Below are 21,018 nucleotides of genomic sequence, written 5' to 3'. Positions count from 1 at the left end.
GTCAGCGTTTTAGGGAAATGGTCAGTGTTTTATGGGCGTCCCTATAAAAATGCTAGGTGTTCTCCTGAGAACGCAGGCGTGGCGATAATGGTCGGGGTGGGTGACATCACGTGACGTTAGTGCCTGCCCCCTAATTCCGCAGATAGCAGGACTATACGTTTCAGCGCAAAGTCTGTAGTGATCTCCTCCATTCGGCCACATGTAAGGGTATATGTACGCTTACACATCTGCTCGCATGCGCCCGCACAGAGGAAAAATCATTTGGTGGTTGCTCAATTGAATTACACCTGTGTTCTCTGGGGCGCAACCAGCTTTTCTATGTGTGCGTCGACCGTTTTTCTGGTCTCGCCCTTGAAACGATGGGTGTTCACCCCAGAATGCCCCCTGCCTGTCAATCAGGAAGCAAACGCCCCAGTGAAAAAACACAAGAAAGCGCTCGCTGCGGAGGTCTGAACATGAGCATTAAAAACGAGTCCCCCCACCATTGGAGACAGGGCCGAATTCACTGCTCAACCCTCATGTCTGAATCAGCCCCAATGTGTGAGAGTTCAGTTTAGTTATGTGCATACATTTTAGGATACAATGTGTGGCTTTGTGTGGCCAAATGTGTTACAACAGACATATATCCAGTATTATATATTCATTGCTTTTTGTTAACACCAGTATAACTACTATATTACGTTCATGTTTTGTGTACGACGCCATGATGCTCTGCAGCCTCTGACAGTTGCTGTAAAAAAATCACACCTAAAAATCAGAACATTTACATCTAACATTGATAATATGAAGGGCCTGATTCAGTGCTGCTCGCTAATCAGCGGCCATTTGCTGCTTAGCGAGCGCCTTAACGCCGCCCACCCCCCCGCCGTCCTATGTGGCCGAAGAGGAGAGAAATCATTTGATGCGCCAACCATCGAATGATTTCTCTCCCCTTCGTAAATAAAAGTCAGTACGCCGAAAAGGGGGCAGGCGTGGATGTCATGTGACATCAGCCACCTGCCACCGTTTTAATGGGGACATCCATAAAACACTGGGTGTTCCCCTGCTCTGGCCCCTGCCCGCCCCCCCTTCCTCCCATACCTGGGGCTAACAATTACATGAACTATGGTGGTTCCGGTTGATAGGTCGACAGTGTTTAGGTCAACCACTCTTGGTCAACAGGCAATAGGTCGACACATGAAAAAAGTCTACATTCAATAGGTCGTGTTGACCTTTTCTTGTATTGACCACTTCCATGTTGAACTTTTACTTGTGTCGATCTTTTATCCATGTTGACCTTATTGCCTGTACACCAATAGTGGTCAACCTATTGACTCAACCTAGACCACAGGTTCCCAAACTCTTTCTAATCATAGCACCCCACAGTATCTCAAAAATGTTCGTGGCTTAAATTAAATTAAGTAAATCGTGTTTCTGTGTCATCCTTAGGATTAGTTATGTGGTGAGTGACAGGATTTGCTTCTATTTGTACACATATTGGCCCTTATTCTGGTTGGTGCGGTAATATCCTCGTGCGTTCGTGCCGCCGATGTTTTGTGTCTGCGCATGTGCAGAGGCGTTTCTGCACATGTGCGAGCGGGACGCACGGCCACATTCCGCATGAAATGTGTACACTACGAACAGGGGGTGGAGAGGGGTGTGAAGGGCTGTTTGGGCTCATTACCATATGTTTACACCCCACGTTTCATGGGCGTTCCCATGCACACGCTGGGCGTACGTATGGTAATGCGGCCGTGACGCACGTGTAGGGGGCGGACATATGACATTGCCGGTTGTCAGCTGCCCGCCCAGATCCCTGCTTTTGCACGGATCTGCCTGGAGCGGGAGCTGCCTGGCCATTCGGTCCTGCATTCGATGGTCTGTGACCATCGAATGATGGGGGAGGTTCCCTGAGATGGAGGAGGTGTATTCATGAGAAATACACGTGCGGTCCATTCGGACAGCTTCTTACCGCGTTCGGACGGAGTTGGCGATCCGTATGGAAGGCGGGGTTTAGGACGCACGGTGCTGGCCGCATATTCGGATTCGGCCGCACCGATCAGAATAAGGGCCATTATATGACCATAAATAATTTTAATTGGTCCTCTACCACCATCCAAGGGCACTTCTGCAAGTGCTCCGAGGCACTCCAGGGTGCCACGGCACACAGGTTGGGAACCACTAACCTAGACACTGCTGACCTAAAGATCCATATCCTAACTATGGGGTAGAACAAGCTTTCAGCCTGGATCTCCACCTAGAAAAATAATCTCTCAAAATCATGTGGTGATTTGATTCTGCTCACAGGAGTGTACCCAGTATCAGAAGCAGCATAGTATCACAGAAAGATTGGATCGGTGAGAGAGAGGAGATTGGGAGAAGCATATAGGGCAAAGAAAACGCTACGTGAATATAAAGACTTACCTCACCGTAAGTCGGGTACGCTAGCTGATTCAGCAATTTTAGATACATCAATCCCCGGGTATACTGCACTTTATAAGTCTGCACGGAGAAGGATTGTGGTCTTTGCACTAAAGAAACCTTTACACACTTTAACTAGCATTATACATTGTGAGTCCTGGTACGCTCCCTGTATATCACTTCTTGTTGAAAATCACCTATAATTCCTCTATATAGAGTGTCTGAAACAATTCTACACATTGCATATTTTTTTCACTTTCTATATTGCCACTGGATGGAGAAATTTGAGTGCTCTTAAGAGTAGGAGACACAAAGAAAATAAGCCGCTACGGGCTTATACATATAAACACCGTGAGTGGGGGTACACCCATCTGAAATTTATCATGTCACTTGTGTATTTAATTTCTTCACACTCAAAAGAAACCTTTATATGTGTACCTCCACCTATCATTGGGTTAGTAAGGTACGCTCACACAAAGGAAAATTATTTTCCTCCTTTCTGAGGGAAGTAATGATTTAAACTTGGGAAAACTAATCTACACATTTGTTGTTTATATTTTATTTTGGTACTGCTTTCCTAGCACGGCGCCCGCCTCATTGATTGTATACCCTAAGTTTAAGGTACTTAAGGCATACAATCAACGCGATGGACCTGGTTTTTTAATCTCATGGATCTTATGCATCCATAAGATGCATGAGATCCATGAGATCCATGAGATCAAAAATCGTGAGCCCCCAATAACCATTGTTAACGCCACCAGCACTATCAACGCCAACCCGAAGTCGGTATGCGTCCTCCGACCTTTTCATACCCCCACTATCCACGTCGGTGTGGAGTTGATTTTATATAGTGTGGCGAGCGCAGCGAGGGGACGCGGACTACTTTACATGTATTCCGCGTCCGCTCGCCACGCTTCGGGCTCGGTGGCTCGCTGCGCTCGTCACACTATGTAAAATCAACTCCACGCCGACGTGGGTAGTGGGGGTATGAAAAGGTCGGAGGACGCGTACCGCCGCCCCTCGCGGGCTCGCTGCGCTCGTCACGCTTCGGGTTGGCGTCAATAGTGGGGTGGCGTTAACAATTGGGGGGCCATTTCACCCATGAGGGGGTTAGCAATTAAAATTGGGGTTTTGGGGCCTTTTTACATTGATTCCAATGTAAAAATCTCGTTGATTGTGCATCATAAGATGCATGAGATGATGCAAACACATAAGATGCATGAGATACTTGAGATATCAGCCCCACACATACAACCTAGATCGTGGGCGCCGTGCTAGGAAAGCAGTACCTTTATTTTTATGTATACTTATCCGGAGTTAAAGAGGTCAATCTAAAGACCTGAGGGATAGTGAAAAGAAAAGAAAATGTTACGTGCCTATACCCCGCCATAGATACTGTGAGTGGGGTACGCCTGTCCATATCTTTTCTGCTCATATTCATTTGAAACCGTCCTGCACATGCTGAATGTTATATAATCATTGGCTTTTTCTGTTGGTTTTTTTCTTTCCTATACTGCTGGGAGTATACTGAGAGAGAAATATTCAAGGTGTCGATAAGATCTACTACGGTACCGACGCTTGATATACCATCGTAAAGGCTCAATAATGTATGTGGGGAGCGAGGGGCTAGCCAGTCTCATCTGATCCTACATAAGAACTACTGCAGCACAAATTGCTGAAAAAATGAATGTTGGCTATGATCAAAAGGTGTCAAAACACACAGGGGGTTATTCAGGTTGAATCAAAAGCCTTGCGAGTCCACCAAACCCCGCCCAGCGAACGCACGTCCCCCCAGCAAAGTGCAGCTTCGCCCGCACAGCAGCGAATGGATGTTTTGCATAAACATCCATTCGCTTTGCTGGGGTGTCCGCCCACATCATTCGATGGTCAGTGACCATCGAATGATGTTTAGCGTGTACGCTTATATAAGTGACTTTTGAGTTACTTAGTTTAGCGTGCACGCTGGCGTGGTATGGGCGGGCAGCTGACATCCGGTGATGTCAGCTAGCCGGCCCACACACCCGCGTCACTGCCTCATTACCATGAGAATGCCCAGCGTTCTCATGGAAACGCCCATGGAACGCTGGGCGTTCCCATGTGGTAATGGAGCAGCCCGGCGCTCCCCGCCCATCTCCGCCCCCCCTCACTGCCATGGGTCGCCGCAGGTGCACGCACCATGCGCCTGCACATGCGCAGAAACACGCCTGCGCATGCGCACAACATCGGTACAGCGTGCGAATGCGCGCAGTACCGATGAAATCTGAATAAGGCCCAATATGTATAACAGTTTGCTGTGCATGGCACTGCGAAGCTACAGAGTGGTTAGAGTGCAGATGCTGACCCGTTTACCACCAAAAGCACTTACACGACTTGAAATGCATTGGCGGCATTCCTTTTTAGAAAGAAAAGCACATGACTAGGTAAAGCAGTTCTATCTGGTAATTTGTGTAGTGTGAAATTGTCATCCCGGGTCACCAACCCTGCTTTTTACTAGGGGCGTCGACCTGGGATTTGTGACCCGGGTAGACCCTTTCACACTACACAAATTACCGAGTTGACAGTTTTGAACCCGGTAATTTGCTGCTATTGCTGCGGTTCCATTGCCGCCCCTGCAAAATCCTGTGTTTTTCTTGCCGGATTTTTGGCTGGGCACAGAGCTTCTCAGCTCAACAGACCCCCTTCATACTGCACCTCAGACCCAGGAATTTCCAGTGTCTGCCCCTTTCACCCTGGTCTTCCTTGTGTGTTGGGAAATTTGTACAAATTGCTGTAATTGGCTGTTTAAAAAACAGCTTTTATTGGCTGGCTGTCACATATCACATAATTACATCCCCCAATGAACTTGCTTTTTTGCATTTTATGATAAAAAAACGGGTCTGTGCTGTTCACACTGCCATACACCCGTGTATTACCCAGGAAAACCCCTGCAAAAAAACTGTGTCTAATTGCCAGGGCATAACACCCGGGAATTTCACAAAGACCCTTTCACACTGAGACAGGACATGGGAAATTACTGCTTGCCCTGGCAAATACCTGGGTTTTTGCGGCAGTGAGAATGGGGTATATGTGTGAAAGGGGGTCAGAGTACTGCACCTGGCAAAATGACCCGGCACTCCAAATGCTGGGTAATTGCCAGGTCACATGTCTAAAAGGGGTATTAATTGGTCTTACCTGAATCCATTTTGAGAGTTCTGAATAAACTCACTCCATTGCTCTTTAAAAGGAGCCAAACATGGCACAGTTCCAACTTTTATCACTAATTGTAAAAATTTTATTCAGCATGGAATTCTGATACAAACTGTATAATAATTGTGTTTATATATTTTAACATAATTTGATTGCATTATTTATTTTCTAATACTCTCTCATATGTGGATGACCACAAGCGATTGTAGTACTAGAAGCGCTGCCCGATATAGACACTTGTGTGTGAGCTCACATTCAGTGACGATGATCCCAGCCATCCTCTATGAGGTGACTGCTTTACTCATCTGCTATTGGACAGCACCAATAGCCTAAAGATGTCCCGCCCTCCCTGGGGAATCCCCTCGAGTGACAGCACCATTTCACCAATCCCAAGAATAGTAGCTAAGCAAACCCCGCCCCTCGTCTAGAGCACTACAATACACTGTACGGCTGATATACGCTGCTATTAGTTTCATGCTTCCAAATGGCCACGCCCCTATACTTTCATCCTCGCCCTCTTACTGGCTTAGGATATTGACGCCACTTAAACGGTCTCATGCGATTGGTCAGACCTCCCTGGCAAGTGGGCTGGTCTCAACCCCCCGTTCCATCCACTCTCTGCCGCCGCCCAGCGGTGCCGAGCGGGTAAAGGGAAAATTCGCCATCAGTGTCGCTGCCAGATCGCCCAGCCGGGGGTCCGGGGAATGGGCCTGAGCGAGGGTCGTCCTCGGCTGCTGTGTCCCAGTGCTGCCGCGGAAGAGGCGGGCCCGTTGTGAGGGGGGCGGCTTCCGCTGCGCGTTCCCCTCTGACACGGAACATTTCCCACCAGTGTGTGTGTCTGAGATCCCTCCTCCTCCTCCTCTGGCCATCTTTATCACATTCATTACCGCAATAGGAGAGCCAGCCGGCCCTACCTCAACCGACCAGCCGCCCGGGAGTACACCGACCAGCCGCACTGACCGCAGCAGGGACCAACGCCGTTGGTTGAGAGGCGCGACAGCTGGATCCCGGTACATGATACCCTGCCCCAACAAGGAGCTGCTCTGTCACCCGCTGGCTCCTAGGTGGGTCCCTGCTCACCCCTCTCTGTATGTGTGTGTGTATATGGGGGAGGGGGTGACCCCCACGCCATTGTCACTCAGGGAGAGACAGGAAGCCGGGGCTCTCCCTTCTCTGCCACCGGGGGGGGGGACTCTCCTGGGCCGGCTTCCTGTTGTGACTGACTCCCCTGCAGACAGGCTGGGCCCATAGATGGGGTGTCCCAGGCAGTGCATTGGGGTTACTGCCAGGTCACAGTGTCTGCTCACTGAGAATGGCTGTGACCTCATGAGCCCTGCGACGTCACAACGGACAAGGCATGTTATGGGGTAGCCGGGGTATATGGACATAGTGACATCACACTGCCTTTGTTGTGTGTCCCCCCCACCTTCCCATTGTGCAGCTACTAGTGTATCCGGATATGGTGCTCACCATCAGGTCACATACAGTAGCTGTTCCTGTGTGGTTGGTAAGGAGGACAGCACAGGCCTGGCTGATGCTTACAGGAGCTGGATTGCTTTGTAAGTCAGGTTGGATTCCATGCTAAAGCATGCTTATATGTTGGCATTGCCATGCTGCTGTGCATCATCTGATAAGTACAGAGGAGCACTGTGCCTCCTACTACAATGATCACCAACTTCTTCCCCAGTTAATATTGATGTCCATTAAGTTTTTTACAGTGGCTATGTCTGTTCATTTCAGTCATAAAAAGATAGAGGATTCTGCTTCTCATCATACTGCATAGTGATTACTAATTCAGTGTTGTGCCCAGCAAGCAATACTTCTGGTAATATGAAGGGAACATTTCCCTTAAGGTACCTGGTTTCTCCATTTCTTACTATTGATTTTTCCCTTTCAGGAGGTTTTAGTCAGGTGGTCAATAGGCAGCTGATGTCTGGGCACTTACTGGCCATCCCTTTGTATTCTGGGTAATTTGATTTGTAAGTAATACATTTTTAATGATCTTTCCTTTTGAAAGTCACATAATTTCAAGAAATGAGCTATGTTATTGGGACTAGACTTTGTTTAGGACACACTGAGTAAGAGATGCAAAATGTTACAATCTGGGAAATGTCAAAAGGCATGATATGACTGGATGCGTTTCATAATGGTGTATTTCTATCAAGATTTATTACCGTATTTTGTCACAAATGCATATAAACAAGTAGATTTACAACTAAAACAATTCTATGATGTGGATGGCATTTTGGTATTGTCATGCTAGCTTCTGAGATTTGTACTGTTGTTTTCAGCTTATAACTGAAACCCCGTTCTTATTTGGTTTTGTAAAGTGACTGTGTGATGTCACATGAAGGGGCTTGGCTTAATTGCGAGTTCAAATTCTGACATATTGTGATTCTTATACTCATTATGATTGAACCATACTCTAGCTTTTCTGACGAAAAACATTGGATCTAAGTTAGCATGACACCCTGCCATGGATTGGCTGAGCAGCCTTCAGTGTTCTAAGTTTACAGTGCTGGTTATTTGCTGACAAGGGGGTAAATGAATGAAGTCTCGTAGAGAGGTAGAGAGATAAAGTACCAATCAACCAGATACTTTCATTTTTACAACAGTTTGGAAGATTGCAACTAGTATCTGATTGGCTGCTACTTTTATCTCCATCTACTTTGTCTATTTTTGAGACTATGGAGCATACACACGGGGCAGTTTTTAGCCCTATTTATATGCGATTTGTTTACATCGCTTAGATATTCAGCATAGGTAGCTCAGTGTTTATGCCTCCAAGTGATGGGACCACGTGTCGCCATCACCTAACTAGTTCTTGACTACGTGTAGGTAAGATCAAGTCAGATTGCCAGTGTTCTCACCAGAGAACACTGGTCAGCACATATCGCTGGTTCAATGCATGCATGTCAGCGATGTGTGCTAAACTACATCGCTTAGCACAGGCTTGAAGACGCCCCATGTGTATGGGGCTTTGGGGCCTGATTCATAGTTGATTGCAAATGAAAAATCTTTCTCAAATGGACAAAACCATGCGAAATGCAAGTGGCGCTGATATAACATGTGCAGAGAGAGTTAAAGGATGTAAAGTTATCGGGCAAAGAAATCTGGTGAAAAGTGCCCAAATCGTATGTGCGTAACCACTGATTCCGGTCCAACGTGCGCTCCTGTGCACAACAATTAGGAGATCGCAAGTGCTGCACATACTATTTGTCAGATCGGTACATGTTTCCTAGCGCGGCGTCCGTCGTAGGTGATTGCATACCTTAAGTTAAGGTATGCAACCGACGCAATTTTAGGGCTATTTTTAGCCTTTTCCCCGACAATTAAAAATCGCGTCCATCGCATGCCTTAAGTTAAGGCATGTGATGCGATGGACGCGATTTTACATAGGGAACAATGTTAAATGGGCCAATGGACCTGATTTTTTTTTTTCATTGTATACCCACCCTTATGGGTATTTAACATGACAAATGCCCCCCTCCCCCCATTGTCTCAGGGACCATTTTACATTGATTCCAATGTAAAAATCGCGTCCATCGCATGCAATTTGGTTGCATGCGATGCGATCGACGCGATTTCGGGTTGTCCCGATGGATACAATTTTTATCGCTGGCGCAGTGCTAGGAAACAAGTACCGTCAGATCTGGCAGCACTTGTTGGAGGTTGCATACAATGTATTGTATGTCGTCCAGCCACGGGGAGTTCCTAGACCCCCATGTGTCATTTGTTGGTTTAATGACTAGTACTGTGGCTAAGAAATATGTACTGTTTTCTTAATAGGAAAGGACCAAAGGATGTTGTGTAAATTGTAAGGGCACCAATCAATTGTCATGGTATGCTGATCCTGAAAAAGGTATTTTATGTTGCAGTTGTAATAAGTGTAGGCAATGCCATATGAACCTCTAAATGTAGAGAAGGCCGGATAAATGATCCATGTTTACATACCATTCTCATTTTTAATAAATGTTTCAGGCATTAGTGACCGAATAGGAAGGTTCCTAAATGATAATCTTTATGAGTTTTGAATCTGTGGGCCGTATTCAGCTGATTAATCGCACCTGACCACAGTGCTTATATTCAGAACGTCCAGAACCCTTCCAGCACTGAGTCTTCTTAGTTCTTACTTTAAAAAGCACTTAAGGGAATTCAATTGTTTTTGCAGCCAACGCTCCTGTAAAAAGTGACTTTAGCTATTCAGTTGTTTGTGTTGCAGGGTGCATATGACTTGTTGCAACTGCTGCTTCCATATTAACTGGGATTAGCTGCATAAACCGGGTAATTTAACTGCTGTTAAGATGCAGGGAAGCTCCAGTTACTGTACATGGGAAATGTGACTGAAAAAAATTATTTTTACCCACAGTAACTATATGGTAATTATCCTGTGAGATATTGGGGGGTATTCAATGCTGTGGGCGAGCGGCGACAGCGAGCAGAGCTTCCTGCTCGCTGTCACCACTCACCCTGTCAGTATTCAACGCAGCCCCCTCATACGCCAATTCCCCCTCGCTCCATTTTTTGAGCGAGGGGGAATTGGTGTATTCGGCTCCAGAAGCAGCGAGACTCGCGGCTAAATACAGCAAGTTTTCTGCATTCCGCGGGTCTCGCTGTTTTGGGGAATTCTCGCCGTCCTGTGATGGCGAGGGATTCCCCAGAACATTGAATAGAGCGATCGGCCGGCGAGGGGGTTAAACAGCGAGGATCATTGGTTTTCTGCAATCCTCGCTGTTTAACCCCCTCGCCGGCTGCATTGAATACCTGCCATTGACACTAAGGTCAGAATATTCAATATTATTTTGTGGGTCCCTTATACCCCTGATAGCGTGGCTAGGCTCTAATAAACTGTGGTGGAGCATTGGTTCCCAGTTACATTACTAGTGATATTGTAAATCAAACAGGGTGAACAATGCACCACACGTGTAATTGTTCTTTGGTCCAGATTTTTTATGCTCTGGACATGAATGAAAAGAGCAGCTTTTCTCAGAAATGGTTGCAGCGTTCATTCTGGCACACTGCACCTAATCTGTGAGTGCAGATTTAAATTTTTGATGGCAACATTTTAGACCTAATGGGGTTGATTCAATTTAGTGCAATGTAAATCCAGACTAATAAATTTCTATTCTGACAGAACTAGGTCTGTAATGCTGTTTGGTGCCCTATAGTGGCCCCTTCCAATCCAAGCTGAATCACCCCTTTGTTGCAGCTACAGAGAGGAGGCTAGCAGCCAGGGGTGTAACTAGAACTTTAAGGGCCCCATAGCAAACTCTTGAAAGGGCCCCCCCACTATTGTCACCACAATGCCCCTTTAGGTGGCAGAAGAAAGAGTGAGAGACAAAGGGTGTTGGGAAAGAGAGAAAAAGAGAGGGTGAAGTGTGGGAAAAGAGGTGGGGACAGAGAGGAGAAAGAGACTAGGGGTAGATAGATAGATAGATAAAGGGGGATATTCAATATCCGGCGAGCACCTCCCATCGGGGAGATGCCCACCGGGCCCTATTCAATGCTGTCTTCCCCGACAGCATTGAGCAGGGTATCTCGGCAGAACGAGCCCGACATCACTAGCTGTCGGGCTCGTTCTGCCGAGAATAGCCGGGAAGTGACGAGCTGCCGGCTGCAGCTCGCCTCTTCCCGGCCGCAACTCTCGGCCACGCCCCGTTTTCGCTCCCCGGCAGGCGGGACATTGAATCCCGCCTGCGTGTTCTCGGTCGAGCTGACCGAGAACGGGACTGGTTCACGGCGGTCGAGCAAGCTCGACTGCCGTGACCCTGACATTGAATACCCCCCAAAGAGAGGTGAGATAAAAAGAGTCTTGAGAGAAAGAGGGGAGCAGGGGAGAGAGAAAAAGAGGAGAGAGCATGGGGTTGAGAGAACCGGGGGGGGGGGGGGAAGCAAGCAATCAAAAAAGAGGAAAAATATGGGGTGGTGGGAGAGAGATTAAGAGAGGGGTATGTGGGGGTCAGAGGTAGTGAGGGATGAGAGGGGGTAAAAGAAGAGGATAGGGCTGGGGGAGGGAGGAAGAGGAGAGGGGAAAGGCAGGGTGAGGGGAGGGGGAAAAGAGGGGTATAGAGGGAGGGAGGAAGGTGGGGGGGGAGAGGAGGGAGGAGTTAGAAAGGGTTTTGACTGGCTTCCTTATATTAGTGACAGATCTTCCAGTGCACTCACTCTGGGCTCCCCTGTGCCCCAGCGCTGAGTTCCCCTTCTCTAGCTGCTGGGCTCCACTGTATCCCAGCGTGGGGCTCCTCTGCTCCCTGATGCCGGGCTCTTCTGTGCCCAAACACTGAGCTCCCCTTCTCTGGCTGCTGGGCCCCACTGTACCTGTCACGGGGCTCCCCTGCTTACCGGTGCTGGGCTCTTCTGCACCCTAGCGCTAATCGCCCCTTCTCTTGCCATCGGGCTTTCCTGTTTCTTAGCGCCAGTCTCCCCTGCTCCCCGGCACCAGGCTCTTCTGCGCTGGGCTCTCTTGTTTCCCGACGCTGGCCTCTCCTGCTTACTAGTGCCAGGCCTTTCTGCACGAAAGCCACTGCTCCCCGGCACCGGGCTCTCCTGCTCCATTGAAGGGGACACAGGATGGCATGCCCATGCCGCAATAATTAAAAAAAAATTTGAAAGGGTACAGGGGATAGCATGCTGGGCCCCCGGGCCCTCCCAAGCCCCGGGACCCATAGCAGTTGCATCCCCTGCACCCTCTATAGTTACACCATTGCTAGCAGCATATAACCCGGTTCAGACCCAGGTAAATTTTACGGGGCGTGGACCATGGGCAGGTTGATGTGGTCCAGCAAATGCCAGTGTCCTTACTAGTTTAGATAATATTGCTACAAAACATGTCCTGAGACTGGCATGCTAGTTAGAAATCTCAGGATATGGCATCACGTACAGTAGGTCAGACCAACTGTCAGTAACTGTAATGCGGCGGATACTTAGCAGGGGTGTTATTTGGTTACTCCTCTCATTGGCACAAACCTACAGCGCCAGAGGTAAGTTAATGAACGTTTTTGCAGGCCTTTTTAAGAAATGTGTTAAAACCATTTAGCCACCTGATGGCCTACAAAGCAGCTGACCATAAATACTGTACATACATTGCTACCACTTTGAGCCAGCTTGGTCAGGTCATTTATACACCTTCTGTATTAACTTAATCAGTATTTGTCCACAAACTATATAAACACTTCTTACCCAGGCAGTAAAGCACATGCTTGCATGCATATCCATAATTACATGAAAGCTGTTAGTTGGACATGCTTTCAATTTGTTAATGGGATTTTGCATACATGCAACTTGGTGAATAACCAGCTCAAGTACTGGCCTTCGAGATCAGAAAGCCTAATGACAAATTTGTGGCAGTTACGGGCACAGTTCCAGATTTGTTTTGTAGAATAAAGCTCTTTTCTTTCTGGCCTCTGTGCTGTAGAATGGGGATACAGTACCGGCGGAATTCATTTGCTTTTGAGCATTTAGGGCCGATTCATACCTGTTTGCTAGGATGCGTATGTTTGCAGATTAGCAAACAGGTAAACCCTGCCCGAATCCCCTGGCATGCGAGGGGATGTGTACGCGACCACCTCCCCTAGCATATGGCCGCCCAGATGAAAAGTAATTAGATGGTCGCTGACTATGAAATGTTTTTTTTTTTTTTTCCTCCTTCTGTACTTTTATCCTGCTTGGAGAAGGCCAAAAAAGGGGGAGGGCACTGGTGTCATGTGACGCCCGCCGCATGCAGGTAACAACACGCCTGCGTTCCCCACGCCAGCCTTTATTTACTGCAGGTACTGCAGCTCATGAACTCTTGCCTTCCTGGCTCAGTGCTGCATACATATTTTATACCATTTATACTTTTGTCCTTAGTAGCCCTGCAGCCTTGGACTGCTGGGGAGGGGGCTCTTCCCTGGTGCAGCACATTGTGGTATTTCGTAATGTTTCCAAATGTATTATTAATAGCTGAATAGTGTTTTGGTGCAGTACAATTAAATACTCTGTTTACACATGCATGTAATCTTCATGTAGTGACTCGCTGGCTGTGGGGGTTTCAGTGTGTTATTCTAATGACACCCCAAGATCGCCAGCATGATATCCTTTCCTTTAAACTACATATGGGTATTGCTGCAATGTTTAACTACTGCACTGAGCAATAATGTACAGTATGTAGCCGCACATCACTCTCTATCTCTCTATCTATCGCCATACAGTACACCAACAGGTAGATGAATGGTTTTATCTTGGAGTTAGCATAGCTGTCATGTATACTTATATAATGCTTACATCAGTGCTGCAGCTGATACAGGAAGTTAGTTGAGCTGATTCCCCAGAGATGGTGCATTCATAGTATGTATCCTTGGTTACACCCCACATAGCAGCTCAGGTCTCTCACTCTTGAAACTCTAACAAAATGCAGCAAAAGTGTGGCCTTGTCACTGAATACGTCCTCAGCATCTCTTCTTCCAAGCACTGCCTGCATTAGCGTCTCTTGGTTCCATGCCATAAGCTGTCTACAATCATGTTATTAGGTATTTTCGTATCAAAAATGTAATCCTGCTCCACTCCTAAAAAATGCAAAACAAAAAGCCTACTCCTAATATTTATCTATTAAGTTTCTTATATAGCGCAGCATATTCTGTTGCTCTTTACAATTGAAAACAGCAGTGATTAAACAAACAGACATAGAGGTAGGAGGGGCCTGCTGGCAAGTTTACAATCTATAGGGATAATAGGAGGGATACATAAGGATAGAATTCCATAGCATGGCAATCCTACCAGATTACAAGACAGTCCTGATGGGATGCAATTACATATGACTGCTACTGGAGGTTGTGTGGGGGTCCTGAATATGATAAGCTGGCGAGTTTTTCAGAAACGCTAGAAAATTATGGTTAGTTAGGAGTGCAGAATAGGTATGTGGTATAAAATAAGCTTTACGTGAATTCTAATTCTACCACACCCCTGCATTTATTGGTATCTTCCCCAAGTGAAGCAATCTGTTGAGTGTATATATAATTGAAGATGGCAATGTATCATAATTTAACTTTGAACTTGATAGCAGGTGAGAAAGTGACGGGTCACTCCATTTACAAGATTAATATCAAATTTGGATTTTCCCTTGCAATGATTTCAAGGTTGTTCCACAATGACAAAACACCAGTGAATACAAGCAACGTAAGACACCAGCCAAACGCCACGTGTTTAGTACGCATTGTAACAGCTGAGCAATGTGCGACGTTACCGCATATACCTGCAATGTTTACTGCTGTTTCCACACATAACATCCGCTTTGAACAGTGCTACATTCCCTTTCTTCTATGGGCTACAGTAGTCCTAATCCTAGCCTTGGCCTTCAATCATTATACCACTACTGGAAACGTAGCCTGATCTGACAACTTGAGATTTCAATCTTTTCGGCTAGATGGACAAAGCCCTCGAGACACTGAGCCTTGCATTCCAAGATAGGTCATCGTTGCCTCTGTAAAAGTGGAATACGGTCTTTAGGTTTGCTCCATATTGGGTTGACACATGAAAAAGGTTGACATGACTAAGGGTTGGAAGGACTACACAAGCATTAGATCGAGAGTCAAAAGGCTGAGGTGTCGACAGTCCACTAGGGCATGGAAGTGGAATAGAGTGCTGAGCTTTGCGAGGCACCGTGCTTGAAGCCTGGCGAGTGGATGAGGTACACTTTGACGGTGCCAATGTCGACATTCAAAACAAAACCTGATAAACGCATGTCGACCTTTTGACTGTAGACCTTGCCATTTTCGACCTAATGCGTGTGTCGACCTTCCAACTCTAGCCATGTCGACCTATTTCATGTGTTGACCTTCTATGGTTGACACAATGCGATGTGGGTTGACCCATACCCGTTATAGTTGGGGTTGTTTTAAGCTTGCACACATTTGGACCCTGATACATCTGCTGATATCACGTACTGGGAAAGAGGTGGCGTGGGTAGGGGTGGGACAAATGAGAAGTGAGGGAGAGGAGCGGGTTACATTTATGTGTTTGTACTTTACTTCACTGCATAATGCCAATGGGGTAAAAAGGACACACATACTAAAAATACCATTACATAGCTATTCCCTTATTTACTTTTACTTAACACTGTAATATAATTGGTTCCTTTTACAGAGAACAGGAATGCAAAATATGTATACATTTCTCTGTACAATGCTGTTACAGTGTACATCAAAGTATAACTAATAGTTGTTCCCTAGACTGGCTTATTAATGCTACACTTCCACAGTAAGATATAGTATATACGGTAGATACCAAAGGTCTCATATCCACAACTTAATACATTTCACAAGTAATTTTATAGCTACTATGCATAAGGGTCTGAAAATGCATGATTTTCATTTTACAGTACTCAAAAAAATATATAATGTAGAAAGTCCATGGGACATTGCATTTTAGAGGTGCCGCAAATAGTTTGCAGCACCGTACATATGGCACACATTGGAGAGCACTGCAGCATACACAGAACTCTGGTTACAGTAACTGATACTAAGCACAGAAAAGGTGCCTAGTATTGTATATGACCCTGCTAGCCTGGCGAAGTGTAGCAACTCAACAATTTCCTAATTTCTACATGTGGACAGAAGACCTCTGGATAGCTTCCCACCGCTCCCTGAAATTTGTAGGTGTAGGACAGTGATGGCTAACCTTGACGCTCCAGCTGTTGTTGAACTACACATCCCAGCATGCCCTGCATCAGTTTTAGCTTGCCCAAATAGTAAAATTGTAGCAGGGCATGCTGGGATGTGTAGTTCAACAACAGCTGGATTGTTAAGGTTAGCCATCACTGGGGATTCAGTATTGAATCCCGGCGGTCGGGATCCCGGCGTTCAGAATCCCGACGCCGGAATCCCAACAGCCGAAATGCCGACAAGGGGGGGACGTGGATCGCCCCCCCTTGCGGGCTCGCCACGCAGCGGGCCCGGTGCCTCGCTACGCTCGGCACACTAATTTATTCTCCCTCCAGGGGTGTCGTGGACACCCACGGAGGGAGAATGTGTCGGCATTTCGGCGGTCGGGATTCTGAACGCCGGGATCCCGACCGCCGGGATTGTAACTGCATCCCATCACTGGTATAGGATCTTAGATGTTAATAGACCTCTCCACAATGTCTGGCAGACGTGGTGCACACCATTTGTTGGCACTCTCAAATACTGTTCATGCCAGTTCTGGACAACTTGCAACATATGACTTTCTACTAACCTGCTGGAATATTGTATTGTTATTGGGGGTACGCAAAGTCCATAAAAGGCTGCAAATGTTCATCAAGAAATGCAATGTAGTGGTGAATTATTATGTTTTCAGTCAGACCTAAACCATGTCACGTGAGCATAGACCAGAGGTTGGTGGTCGCGTTTGGGAAGGCCTGACATTGACAATAATCATAGAGAAGTACATACCGATCTCACTGGCAGGCATACACATTTCTGTCAGAAACCTAAATAAAATACATAAATCGCAGGACCAGACATCAGTCCTAACCAAATATAACTGGTGCAATGATCTGCCCATATAACATGGACATGACAAACAAAAATTTCCCTCTTATTTTGTATCTGTTCACCCTGCAACATCTTGTGTAGAAGAACTATTACATAACAGGGACCAATATATAATTTAGATACACTACTCTTGGGCATGCAGTCGTGCAATGAAATACAAAATATCTCAGTCCAGTAAAGATGCTTAAATTAATTAAAATGTAATATAGTGTAGTAAGCTTTTGAAACCTTTATATTAACTAGTAAATGCTATTTATAGCTCCTTTTTAGAAGAACAATAATTTGTACTTCTAAGCTTACCGGCCCTTTAGGACACCACACCCACTTGTGTTACATGAGTTCCAGTGATATAGCACAGAACTCTCGGTGAGGTCAACACACACCTACCTGTAGATACAGTATGCGGATAGATACCTAACAAGCAGCTGCTCATACAGGACATGGCTGTTATCTGGAAGTATATAGAGTAAGAAAACAGTATTGGGAAACAAAGGCAGTTATCTACCCTACAAGTGCACCAATGTATGTCAACTATTCTCAACTTTGTCTTTCTGAGTGTGTTTTTGAGCCCAGTGTAATAGAAGGTACACACAGTGAAATTTCCACTATTTTTCTATTCGATTTTGCTTATGGAACAAAATCTAATGCTTTTAGCAACACTCAATGCGGATTCAATCCCAATGCGTGTTCACGTTTAGTGGAAATCCAAAAGAAAAATAGACTTACCAGGCAAGACTATATGGTGGAAATCAAATTGAACGGCATATCGAATTCCACATCTAACCGTGTGTACCCACTATTGGTGATCACCGAAGACCATTCATACATAGTGTGTATACCCTGTAGAGTTGGACCTTTTGCTTCATAAGCTCAGATGTGAGGTGTAATTAAATTCTAGAGATTTGGCTTGGCCATTTTAGTGACTAAAAGTAAAACTGAACAGAAAAGTCTGGTCAAAATGAATAGTTATGTGTATAAATTAGGTAACCTCTCATTACCTAATTTATACACATAACTATTCATTTTGACCAGACTTTTCTGTTCAGTTTTACTTTTAGTCACTTACAGTATTTAATACTAGCTACCAGCCCATCAAAATTGAGGGAACAATATAGAAGTAATGTCCGTGCCGGAGCCAGTAGGGTTTTTCCGATATAGAATTGAAGTTGGTTTAAAGTCACATTTTTGTCTTTTGCTTCCTTTTAATTAAGATGGTCAGTAGATCCCGTTTTTTTTCATTATAGTCAGTGTTTTAGTCCTCACTTTTGCAGTTTGATTACTGTAATGGGGTTTGCTGAAGCAAATGTTCTATAAAATGTCCTTGAATTTAGCATACCTGACTTGTAGTAGACCCAAATATAATATACAATTGAATGCCTTAGGTGTAGTACACAATGCTATTTCCTTCACTCCCACGGGGGAGATGGTCACCGGGCCCTATTCAATGCTGTCTTCCCCGACAGCATTGAGCAGGGTTTCTCAGCAGAACGAGCCCGACATCACTAGCTGTCGGGCTCGTTCTGACGGAAAGTGACGAGCTGCCGGCTGCAGCTCGCCTCTTCCCGGCCGCAACACGCGGCCACATCCCCTTCTCGCTCCCCGGCAGGCTTGACATTGCATCATGCCTGCATGTTCTCGGTCGAGCTGACCGGGACAGGGTCACGGCGGTCGAGCAAGCTCGACCGCCTTGACTTGAACATTGAATACCCCCCATTGTCTGCAGATATCTAGAATACAGTGTTCATTTTGACAAGGATTTTAAATGGTTTGTCACTTTTTGTTTTGCTTTGAATTAGTCAGTAAATATCAGTTTTAATGTAAAGGCCCCCTTACACTTGTTCAAAAAATTGAACCTGATTGACTCGAGATTTATCCTATGTTCAGGGGGTTCAATCTCTTGGTTATACCCAATGGCAAGGGATTGTGTCTTTACACTTCAGGCACATCAGATTTTGTCAGATAAATTGACTCAAATTGGATCAAATCTCACAAGTGTAAGGGGCCCTTAAGTTCTGAAATAAACTGTAATACTTTTTACAATTTTTTTTTTTTTTTACAAAATTAACACTTATTTTACTTAAATATTTTATTACACACACAATCCATTAAAACATTCAAAAGTATAGTATGTGATGGGACCCAGAAAAAGTGGAGTAGGACCCCAAGTTTATAAAGTGAGTCACCCATTATCTACGCATATTTTCACTGAGTGTGATCACTGTATATACTCTCCTTCTGCACCAACACACTGCTGCATGCTTCATTTCTATTGGTTAAAGCTGTGCTGTAGCTTATCTGTTTAGCTGTCTTTACAGCTCTTTCAAATTTATTTTCTTCTTATTTACTTCAGTAACTAATACAACACAGATTCCCTTTGGCAAAGGGTGTGTACAATTTGGTTGCTCAGCAATTTTGGCTTAACATCTCTCAGCAATATATTGCAATTCTGTCTCTACCTAAAGGTCCATACACACTGGGTGACTATGCCCAGCGTGTATGGACCGTGATGATCGCTATTATCGCTAGGGGAAAGCTGTTCAGTGCATACACATGGAGCGGCTTTCCATCTGCCTGGCACCATCAGCAGGGAGAGGACAGCTTTGCATAGCTCAGCGCTATGCAAAGCCGTCCTCAAAGCCGCTCATCTGCCGATACCGGCAGATGAACAGCTTTCCTGGCGATGATGCGGGTCATACACACTTAGCGGTTTTGAGCTGAATGCCGCTCAAACCTGCTGTTCTGAGCGGCTTTCATCTCAAAGTTGCCCAGTGTGTATGGGCCTTAACTTTGACTAGAAATCGCTGGTTCACAGGGCATTTTGCACCAGAGATTTTTAGCCTTTATCACAGGAGCATGCTCCTGTGACCAGCAACCATTAAGGGCTCGTTGCTGGAGTGAGCTTCTAGCGATTTATCGCCTAGTGCACACCGAAACCACTGGCAATATGGTCGCTCAGCATACAGGGCTAAAGAATTGTTGTCTTTAGGGAAAATAAAAAACTGACCTGATGCTAGGTTTAGAAATTAAAGGGTGCATACAAACGGTGTGATTATGTACATTCGATTTTAACTATATAGTTAAAATCGGAAAAGTCAGTACATCTTGCAAAGTGTCTCTATACCTTGTGATGCCGATGTGCGGGCCTGCAAGAAAGTAAAAATAGACTAGGTAGGGAAATTTTGACTATATTGTATACCTGGGGTAGCCAACTCCAGTTCTCGAGGGCTACAAACAGTTAATGTTTTCCAGGTCTTCTCATAGAATCACAAGTGAAGTAATTGGCTCCACCTGTGGATCTTTCAAAATGTTAGTGAGTAATGAGTGCACCTGTGCAGCCGCTAGGTTGTCTGGGAAATGTGAACTGTTGGTAGCTCTCGAGGACTGGAGTTGGCTACCACTGTTGTATACAATCTTGTGTTCTGGTTCTGGGGTCCAGGTAGTTCAAGTGAAATTGCATTGTCCAAATCATCCATAGCCAAAATTGCACAGTGTGTATGCACCTTAAGGAGGGTGTTCAAGAACCGCAATCTGTTTGATGGCCAAAAACTGTTGTGTGGGCTGGTGCATTTCTGTAGTAATGTTGATTTACTGTTGTACTTTCTGGTACTCAGTCTGCCAAAATAACACCCTTGATATCAAAGAAAACCATTAACGTGGCTTTGGATTTGCATTAATGTGCTTCCATCATTCTTGGTGATGGGGTTTTCCACTGTACGGACTGGCTCAGGATCGTACTGGAAAATGTTCCATTTCAGGTGATTTTTATCTAAAAAAAAATGGCTGTGAGAATCCTTGGAACTATATTTGCACAAACCTTTTGTTATGTGAAGATTTTAATGCAAAACTTGCCTATCTGTTTTTTTTTTGTCGCAGTTTACCATTTTATTTCAAACTATATTTTTCTCTTTTTATGGCACTCCGATAC

At 45.5% G+C, this 21,018-nt stretch overlaps 1 protein-coding gene across 5 annotated transcripts in view; it reads left to right on the top strand.

Annotated features, from left to right (window-relative positions):
- The first annotated feature begins 6,142 nt into the window (after positions 1–6,142).
- CSNK1G3 (casein kinase 1 gamma 3) overlaps positions 6,143–21,018 on the top strand; it is a 139,334-nt gene continuing 124,458 nt past the window's right edge. For 2 of the 5 annotated variants that reach the window (XM_083151580.1, XM_083151577.1), the window contains exon 1: positions 6,143–6,650. The gene's annotated coding sequence lies outside the window, so the exon portion shown is untranslated. Of the gene's footprint in view, positions 6,651–9,375; positions 9,449–21,018 lie in introns of all 5 variants that reach the window. The other 3 variants (XM_083151582.1, XM_083151581.1, XM_083151578.1) reach the window with 2 other exon arrangements.

This window comes from Crinia signifera, chromosome 1 (genome assembly GCF_055691185.1).
Source record: "Crinia signifera chromosome 1, ASM5569118v1, whole genome shotgun sequence".
Lineage (NCBI taxonomy): Eukaryota > Metazoa > Chordata > Amphibia > Anura > Myobatrachidae > Crinia > Crinia signifera.
The sequence above is the reverse complement of the archived record's forward strand: the minus strand, read 5'-3'. Positions and strand labels throughout refer to the sequence as shown.